Source organism: Bidens hawaiensis, unplaced genomic scaffold (assembly GCF_021521415.1).
Source record: "Bidens hawaiensis isolate Kalapana, Puna unplaced genomic scaffold, B.hawaiensis_p1.1 tig00007743_1, whole genome shotgun sequence".
Classification (NCBI taxonomy): Eukaryota; Viridiplantae; Streptophyta; class Magnoliopsida; order Asterales; family Asteraceae; genus Bidens; species Bidens hawaiensis.
The window spans coordinates 769,056-778,859 of NW_027491538.1; the positions used below are offsets into that span (position 1 = coordinate 769,056).

Sequence of the window (9,804 nt, forward strand, 5' to 3'; positions counted from 1 at the left end):
CCAAAACTACGTAGTTTTGATATGATAGATAATAAAATAAAACCTAATAATAAAAAAAAACTAATATAAACTCAATGCTTCTCTCCAACAAAATCGTACATACGTGACTTCGTCAAAGGGTAAATTCTTCATGGATTCACAGGTAACCAAACCAAACGTTAAATCATATGTTATTTTGAATTAGGATATACAAACAGTGGATTTTGTATTTCAACTAGAGGAGGATGCTACTGAAAAAGATGTAACTGTCAGTTCAAATGTTGAAATAGAGGAAAATAATGAAGTGAATGTTGGAATTGATAAAGATGACGACAATAATGTGAAGGGAATGGTTTTCGATAGTCCTGATGAGGCATATGAGTTCTACAACGGTTATGCCTTTTTACATGGATTTGGAATACGTAAACATACAACCCATAAAAGTAAACATACAACCCATAAAAATAAGACAACAGGTGAGCATTATCGAAAGATATATGTATGCAACAAAGAGGGATTTAAAGATTTGAAGTCTAAAAGCTCTAGTGGGGATGATAAGAAACGTCGTAGGGATTTAAGGACTGGATGTGAGGCATTTATCCGGATTTCAAAAGGTAAAGATGGAAAATGGATAGTGGATTTGTTTAATGACGTACACAATCATGAGCTAATTATTACTCCAACCAAAGTAATAAAATACCGTTCCCATGGAAAGGTTCACCGATCAATGGCTTGCAAATCTTTAATGTCGAAACTTAGTCAATCCGGGTTGAAACCTTGTCAAATTAAGAAGGTTATAAATACTGTGAAAAGTCCGCTTGAAAATGATGTTACATCAAAACAATGTGCTGATATCTTGGCCGAGGAACGAAAACAATACAAAAGTAAGGAGTTTTATGGGCTCATTAAGCATTTCCAAGATAAACTACTAGAAGTTCGCAACATTTATTTTGTTGTCGATTTATTTGATGACGGGTCTCCAAGAAATATTTTTTGGGCCGATGGGAGATCAAGAGACTCATATGTAAAATTTGGGGACGTTCTTGTCTTTGATGTCACGTACATGACCAACAAATTTAAGATGCCGTTTGCTCCATTTGTCAGGGTTCATCATCATCGACAATCTATACTATTTGGCGGTGCACTATTGGAGAATGAGAAACAAGAAACTTTCGAATGGCTATTTCAGAATTTCTTGAATTGCATGTTTAGCAAGTATCCATTGGCAATAATTACTGATCAAGATAAAGCTATTGGAAATGCAATAAAAAGCGTTTTCCCTAATTCTAGACATCGTTATTGTTTGTGGCATATTAAGAAACATGAGATCGAACGTCTTCGATCTCTTAAAAGTCATTACAGTGACTTTCAAGAGTTACACAAACAATGGATAAATAGTAATACAGTTGAAGAATTTGAAAGTCGTTGGGAATTTTTATCCGGTAAGTATGATTTCCAAAGTGGTAGCTGGATAATGGAGATGTATAACCAACGAAAATATTGGGCTAAAGCCTTCTTAAAAGATTGTTTTTTTGCTGGCATGACATCAAGCAGAAGAAGCGAGAGCATTCATTCCTATTTTGATGGATACGTGAATTCAAAGACCATGTTGAATGAGTTTGTAATACAGTACGATAAAGCTGTTGAGGCTCGAAGGGCTGCTGAAGAAGATGAAGATTTTAGAACCATGGACTCGCATCCAAATCTTTCTTCTGTTAATCCGATAGAGGCAAAGCAGGTTCACTTTACACTAAAAATCTCTTTGATCTATTTAAGAAAGAATGGACCCAAGCTACATTAAATCTAACTCACAACACGATAAGCAAAAATTCAGAAGAAATAAAATATAAGGTTGGACAACTGAATGTTGATAAAATATACTGGAGGACCGTTAACTTCCGTCTCTCGGAAAAAATAGATGTCACTTGTTCATGTGCGAAGTTTGAAACATATGGGATATTATGCAAGCATATCTTGTATGTGTTGAAGAAGAGGCGTGTTGAAACTCTTCCTGATCATTATATTTTATCTAGGTGGACTCTTAATGCTAGGCATAAGTCAACTAATTGCAATACTGTGATAGAAGATATACATAACAAAATGAAGTTAGTGCATTAACGTTATGGTGTGTTCAGTCAAATTTTAGAAAAGCAATCGAGAATGCACGAGACTCTCCATTTGAGATAAATAAACTAAATACCATGTTGGTTAAGTTTTTAGAAGAACAAAGTATCCGAACAAATTGCAAACAGCTTGAAATTGCACCAAATTTCCGTTCGGGACCCATTAGCCCCTACCACTACTAAAGGTCGTCCTAAAAGTGCATCAAGAATCAAATCTTCTCTTGAAGCTCCAAAAAAGAGAACATGTTCTTACTGTAAGGAATTGGGTCATTACATCAGCGGATGTCCAAAAAGAAAGGTAAGAGTAATATGCATTAATATTTATAGACACTTTTTTTGGAAGTGTAATACTCGGGTTTTTTTTGAAAGTGTAATAGGGGTTTTTCCTTTTTTTCACAGAAGGATGAGGCAGAGGCTGAAGCTTTACAAGAAAGAGAAGAATGATATGCGAATCAAGCTGAAGAATAACATGTTTTGAAGATCATTTGCAACGCTTGCGGTTGTTTAATTGCAATAGTTTTTTTATTAAAACTTGAATTGATTCTAAAATTTTGGATTTTCTGCAAATGTATTGGAGCCCCTGGTTTGTTTTATTTATACAAGCGTCATTGAATTGATTCTAAAATTTTGGATTTTCTACAAATGTATTTGCTGAGCTTTTCTTACAATGGTTTAGATACTCAAATGAATATAATGAAATAATGTGTTCAACAATGAGCTAAAAAAATACAACACCAATATCATGAAAAAGATTGTATAAGATGATCATATCGTATTACAAAGATTGCCCATGACTCACTAGAACAATTAACAAAATAGAAAGTCCCAAGTTGGTGTATGGTGACTTGATATCGATGGGTTACGATTTACGAGTTGTTGTCAATCAATGTCAGAGTCGTGCAACTGCCACTGATCCTTACACTTTTTGTTGCATTATCCTCAATCCATAACAAGAAAACAACTAACATGTTGATGTCGCTGCTCGGTAGCTGACATGCTGATTTTTGCTATATCTGCAGCTGAACAAAAGATGCACCGTACCAAATGAAACCTACTATACCAGCAAGGCAGCAACAATAAACAAAATGATGAGTTAAATAATAGATATCAGCAGCAAAAATAGATCGATTTCATAAATAGACCAGGACTTAAAATGATTATAATGAAATTCAAATCTTTCACTGTCCTCCCATGTAACAATAGAACCATTGCTCCTCCCATGGATTCTCTAAGCAATATTCTCAATTTTCTTTTATTCTCTTTCTTTTCTGAAAATTAAAATGCACATTAACTCAAAATGTATACATTAACAAAACCAATTTTTTGTTATATTTTAAAGTAATATTCTTATCTAATGGTATTACAAAACTAGTATATTATCCTCTATTGTCTTTTAACTAATATTATTAATTGAAGCATACACATTATTAATCAAAAATGGCATATGAAATGTATTTACGTGTTCATAGTTATCCCACAGAATAAAAACTCCAATCAAAATCCTAGTCTTCATTGACTAGGTCAAGATTTTCAAGTTCATTCAAACTTCTGATTTCAATATAATTTGATAAAGAGAAGACTGTTTGATAAAATAATATAAAGGAAAAAAGAAATTACCACAAATGCTTGTGAAGAAATCAGAGCAGAGGGGATATAACCCTGAACTCTAGAAGATTTTCCATGGCCTTGATTATCAATACCATAAACTGCAAATCCCGCATTCACTAACCTTAATGCAGCCCCTGGCAATATTTCAATTTGATACCAGTTAATATCAATGATTTTCTTATTTTAATATCAATTCCTTCACTAACCAATGTTACTGATTTTGGCATTTAAATAGCCTACACCGTAAGAAGATCATATTAACATTGAATTGAAACTTGAATTAAAATAACTAACCCATTAGCCAGTAGCAAAGTGCCAACAGATTCAAACAAAAACACAAAACTTATCATATTAACTTGAAGTGCAAACGAGCGCCGCTTTGGACATCTAGGTTAAAGGTACAACACGAGCTCATACCGAGCTTAGGTTGTTTAAGGTTTTTATCAAAATATATAGAAAAAATAAAAACTTATATAATTAAATTATACACCAGTCGAGCCCGAAATTGAAAAAAAAAAACTCATGAGCCAAGCTTGAAGATTCGAACAAGAACTCGAAACAATATGAGCTCGAGCCGAGCTCGAAACGACCCAAGCACTCGTAAGTCAAAACAAGCAGAGCTCAGGTCATGTTCTTTAATCCATTTTAGACTTTTAGGAAGAGCATATTAAGAACAAAGAAGCAATGAATGAACATGAGCAGTTCATATAAACAATTTAAAAAGATTCAATAGTACAAAGCTATTACATTCTTCAATACAACATAATCAGCTTCAAAAGCCCTAATAAAGCATTTGATAAAAGAATGTATGTGGATGAGGCACGAAGAGAATTTCTAATCGAAAACCCTAATTAAGATTAGGAGTTGATTGGTTTTTGGAGAAGGCCGTCGAAATTATAGATATCAGTTGGGTTAGGAATGAACTTACAATCTGAAGTTGAAGAAACACTAAGTGAACCCTGGACAGATTATAGATAATCTAGACAGATTATAGATAATCTGGGGGTTAGGTAATGTTTCCCACGGATGAGATCTAACTGAGAAGGCTGTTCTTCAGGAGACCTGCAAAACAAACACCGTAAGCTCGTCACTGAGAAGGGGGGGGTTCCTCCTTGTGACCACCCTCCGGCGTGAGAATCAGACTAGGTTGCTCTGAATATAAGTGTATATTAAGAGATTGCTAGATAACTGGATAGCAGATGATCTTACCATTCCAAGATGTTGGAGTATTTATAGCCGAAGGTAGGTTAGAAGATATAGCCGGCTGAATAGTATTCCTGTTCTACCAACAGTGGACTATGCACAGGCCATACTGGTTGGTGGATAGGTTACGGCCAACAGTAACTATGTCGGCCGCACTATTCCTCCAACTGTAGATTATGCACGTCCTACCTACTGTGGATTATACGCAGGCCATGCTGGTTGGTGAATAGGTTACGGCCTACAGTAACACTATTTCACCAACTGTAGGTTGCGCATGCCCTGCAGTAAGGGTTGGTGAGTAGGCAGCGGCTAATAGTGACAAACAGTACTAGAGGGTGTTCCTCCTCGTACTGTTGTCGGTGAGCTGTCACCCTGTGATTGGCTCATGGGTTGTTCTGGTCAGATTGTCTGTCCTATCCATACCTTGGTAGGTATAGTACAGATCTTTCAGAATCATACGGACTGGCTCATTTTGGCGGGATTGTTCCCGTCTTGCTCATTCCTTCATGTGACTACTGAAGTATCTATTGTCTTGTGCGTGTAGCCCTGCTGTCTGCGGGTAGCCTTCCCTGATGGCTTGTATCCGCAACTGCGGGAACAGGCGGGGTACTTCACCATTGGGAGGCTTTCCCTGCGTGTACAGCTTGCGTACTGCGCGTAAGGTTCTCTGAGCATGGTGGGTCCTGCGGAAGCAGATGGCCTTTGCGCAGACGTCCCTGTTCAAGGTGAGTCTTGCGGGACCAACTGGGACTCAACTGGGACGAGAAGACGTCCCCTTCTCCTGAATTGAAGCCAAGAATACCTTGGCATCCGTGATGCTGGGACTCAACATCACGAGAAGACATTGTGCAGAAAAAAGAAAGCGATTTCGGGAAAATGCTAGCCTGAAAAGGGGAGTATTTTGCCGGAAATCGCTAAAGAAGAAGAAGAGAAGGGTGAAAGTGTGGATTGCAAACAGCCCTCTCCCCCTTTATATACTAATCGCAATTAATGCGATGAATTTAATGCGGAGGAGAGAGAAATCGAAGGTGCAATGAAACTATGACACGTGGCATAAAGCAGGCTGGCAACAGCTGTTGACAGGACGTGTGCCAGCAATTTCGCGGCCACGCGCCCGAAAAATCGGTCCCACGCGCCTGAAAAAGAGACTGGAATGACCATATAATGTCACGTCACCATAACTTCCTGCACGTCCTGACACAGTCAGAAGAAACCGTCGCACGACGTTTCAGACGTTTGGACTGTTCCTATCTTTCTACCAACTCTTCGAATTTTGAAATTCAAAATTCAAAAAAGATTCAAAAGTAAGCGGGAAAACACCCCTTACCTTGGCAAACAAGTAACCATAAGCCGGGTGCGGGTACAGTGTTAAGGCAAAACCCTTCACATACCTAGCACCCGCAGGGAATTGAAGCCAAGAATACCTTGGCAACCAAGTAACTATAAGACAGGTGCGGGTACAGTGTTAAGGCAAAACCCTTCACATACCTAGCACCCGCAGGGAATTGAAGCCAAGAATACCTTGGCAACCAAGTAACTATAAGACAGGTGCGGGTACAGTGTTAAGGCAAAACCCTTCACATACTTAGCACCCGCAGAGAATTGAAACCAAGAAGGATCTTCTAGGCAATGCTTGCGGATAGAGGAATAACATCCCCGCATAACGGGAACGTCGAGAATTATATTGTTTGAAACTCCGTAATGGAATTGGTGGTCTTAGCATAATTGATCACTATGTTGAAAACCACCAGAACCTCATGGAGACTATATACAAGTAAGACTCAACGCTCCTGCCTTGCGAGAAGGTTACATACCTACCCGCATCATACCCAAAGATCAAGCAAAAAAAATCGGGAATTTTTGCAAGTGACACTAGGAAACCCGCGGGAAGAATCCCCACGGAGAACCTTAAAACTAAAAAGCCTTTTCAAAACCCCTTGCTCAAAGTCCAAAAGTTCACCTCACTTTATTAAACATTCATGAGAAGAACATTGGACTGGGGGGACTTGAAGAGGTAGGTCCCAGCAGAGCCCAGTTGGTCCCGCAAGACTCACCTTGAACAGGGACGTCTGCGCAAAGGCCATCTGCTTCCGCAGGACCCACCATGCTCAGAGAACCTTACGCGCAGTACGCAAGCTGTACACGCAGGGAAAGCCTCCCAATGGTGAAGTACCCCGCCTGTTCCCGCAGTTGCGGATACAAGCCATCAGGGAAGGCTACCCGCAGACAGCAGGGCTACACGCACAAGACAATAGATACTTCAGTAGTCACATGAAGGAATGAGCAAGACGGGAACAATCCCGCCAAAATGAGCCAGTCCGTATGATTCTGAAAGATCTGTACTATACCTACCAAGGTATGGATAGGACAGGCAATCTGACCAGAACAACCCATGAGCCAATCACAGGGTGACAGCTCACCGACAACAGTACGAGGAGGAACACCCTCTAGTATTGTTTGTCACTATTAGCCGCTGCCTACTCACCAACCCTTACTGCAGGGCATGCGCAGCCTACAGTTGGTGAAATAGTGTTACTGTAGGCCGTAACCTATTCACCAACAAGCATGGCCTGCTTATAATCCACAGTAGGTAGGACGTGCATAATCTACAGTTGGAGGAATAGTGCGGCCGACATAGTTACTGTTGGCCGTAACCTATCCACCAACCAGTATGGCCTGTGCATAGTCCACTGTTGGTAGAACAGGAATACTATTCAGCCGGCTATACCTTCTAACCTACCTTCGGCTATAAATACTCCAACATCTTGGAATGGTAAGATCATCTGCTATCCAGTTATCTAGCAATCTCTTAATATACACTTATATTCAGAGCAACCTAGTCTGATTCTCACGCCGGAGGGTGGTCACAAGGAGGAACCCCCCCCCCTTCTCAGTGACGAGCTTACGGTGTTTGTTTTGCAGGTCTCCTGAAGAACAGCCTTCTCAGTTAGATCTCATCCGTGGGAAACATTACCTAACCCCCAGATTATCTATAATCTGTCTAGATTATCTATAATCTGTCCAGGGTTCACTTAGTGTTTCTTCATTTAGGTTACGGCCTACAGTAACACTATTTCACCAACTGTAGGCTGCGCATGTCCTGCAGTAAGGGTTGGTGAGTAGGCAGCGGCTAATAGTGACAAACAGTACTAGAGGGTGTTCCTCCTCGTACTGTTGTCGGTGAGCTGTCACCCTGTGATTGGCTCATGGGTTGTTCTGGTCAGATTGTCTGTCCTATCCATACCTTGGTAGGTATAGTACAGATCTTTCAGAATCATACGGACTGGCTCATTTTGGCGGGATTGTTCCCGTCTTGCTCATTCCTTCATGTGACTACTGAAGTATCTATTGTCTTGTGCGTGTAGCCCTGCTGTCTGCGGGTAGCCTTCCCTGATGGCTTGTATCCGCAACTGCGGGAACAGGCGGGGTACTTCACCATTGGGAGGCTTTCCCTGCGTGTACAGCTTGCGTACTGCGCGTAAGGTTCTCTGAGCATGGTGGGTCCTGCGGAAGCAGATGGCCTTTGCGCAGACGTCCCTGTTCAAGGTGAGTCTTGCGGGACCAACTGGGCTCTGCTGGGACCTACCTCTTCAAGTCCCCCCAGTCCAATGTTCTTCTCATGAATGTTTAATAAAGTGAGGTGAACTTTTGGACTTTGAGCAAGGGGTTTTGAAAAGGCTTTTTAGTTTTAAGGTTCTCCGTGGGGATTCTTCTCGCGGGTTTCCTAGTGTCACTTGCAAAAATTCCCGATTTTTTTTGCTTGATCTTTGGGTATGATGCGGGTAGGTATGTAACCTTCTCGCAAGGCAGGAGCGTTGTGTCTTACTTGTATATAGTCTCCATGAGGTTCTGGTGGTTTTCAACATAGTGATCAATTATGCTAAGACCACCAATTCCATTACGGAGTTTCAAACAATATAATTCTCGACGTTCCCGTTATGCGAGGATGTTATTCCTCTATCTGCAAGCATTGCCTAGAAGATCCTTCTTGGTTTCAATTCTCTGCGGGTGCTAAGTATGTGAAGGGTTTTGCCTTAACACTGTACCCGCACCTGTCTTATAGTTACTTGGTTGCCAAGGTATTCTTGGCTTCAATTCCCTGCGGGTGCTAGGTATGTGAAGGGTTTTGCCTTAACACTGTACCCGCACCTGTCTTATAGTTACTTGGTTGCCAAGGTATTCTTGGCTTCAATTCCCTGCGGGTGCTAGGTATGTGAAGGGTTTTGCCTTAACACTGTACCCGCACCCGGCTTATGGTTACTTGTTTGCCAAGGTAAGGGGTGTTTTCCCGCTTACTTTTGAATCTTTTTTGAATTTTGAATTTCAAAATTCGAAGAGTTGGTAGAAAGATAGGAACAGTCCAAACGTCTGAAACGTCGTGCGACGGTTTCTTCTGACTGTGTCAGGACGTGCAGGAAGTTATGGTGACGTGACATTATATGGTCATTCCAGTCTCTTTTTCAGGCGCGTGGGCGCGATTTTTCGGGCGCGTGGCCGCGAAATTGCTGGCACACGTCCTGTCAACAGCTGTTGCCAGCCTGCTTTATGCCACGTGTCATAGTTTCATTGCACCTTCGATTTCTCTCTCCTCCGCATTAAATTCATCGCATTAATTGCGATTAGTATATAAAGGGGGAGAGGGCTGTTTGCAATCCACACTTTCACCCTTCTCTTCTTCTTCTTTAGCGATTTCCGGCAAATACTCCCCTTTTCAGGCTAGCATTTTCCCGAAATCGCTTTCTTTTTTCTGCACAATGTCTTCTCGTGATGTTGAGTCTTCGGCCGATGACAAGAGTACTGCTGGTGAGTGCCAGTGTGCTCTGCCCGGCGATCAGTACCGGTATGTTGTTAGGAAGTTCATGCTCGATCCTCTCGAGCCTGAGTTTCCTGA

At 40.9% G+C, this 9,804-nt stretch overlaps 1 pseudogene; it reads left to right on the top strand.

Annotated features, from left to right (window-relative positions):
• Positions 1-210: 210 nt before the first annotated feature.
• Positions 211-2,694, top strand: LOC143635947 (protein FAR1-RELATED SEQUENCE 5-like; annotated as a pseudogene).
• The last annotated feature ends 7,110 nt before the right edge of the window (positions 2,695-9,804 follow it).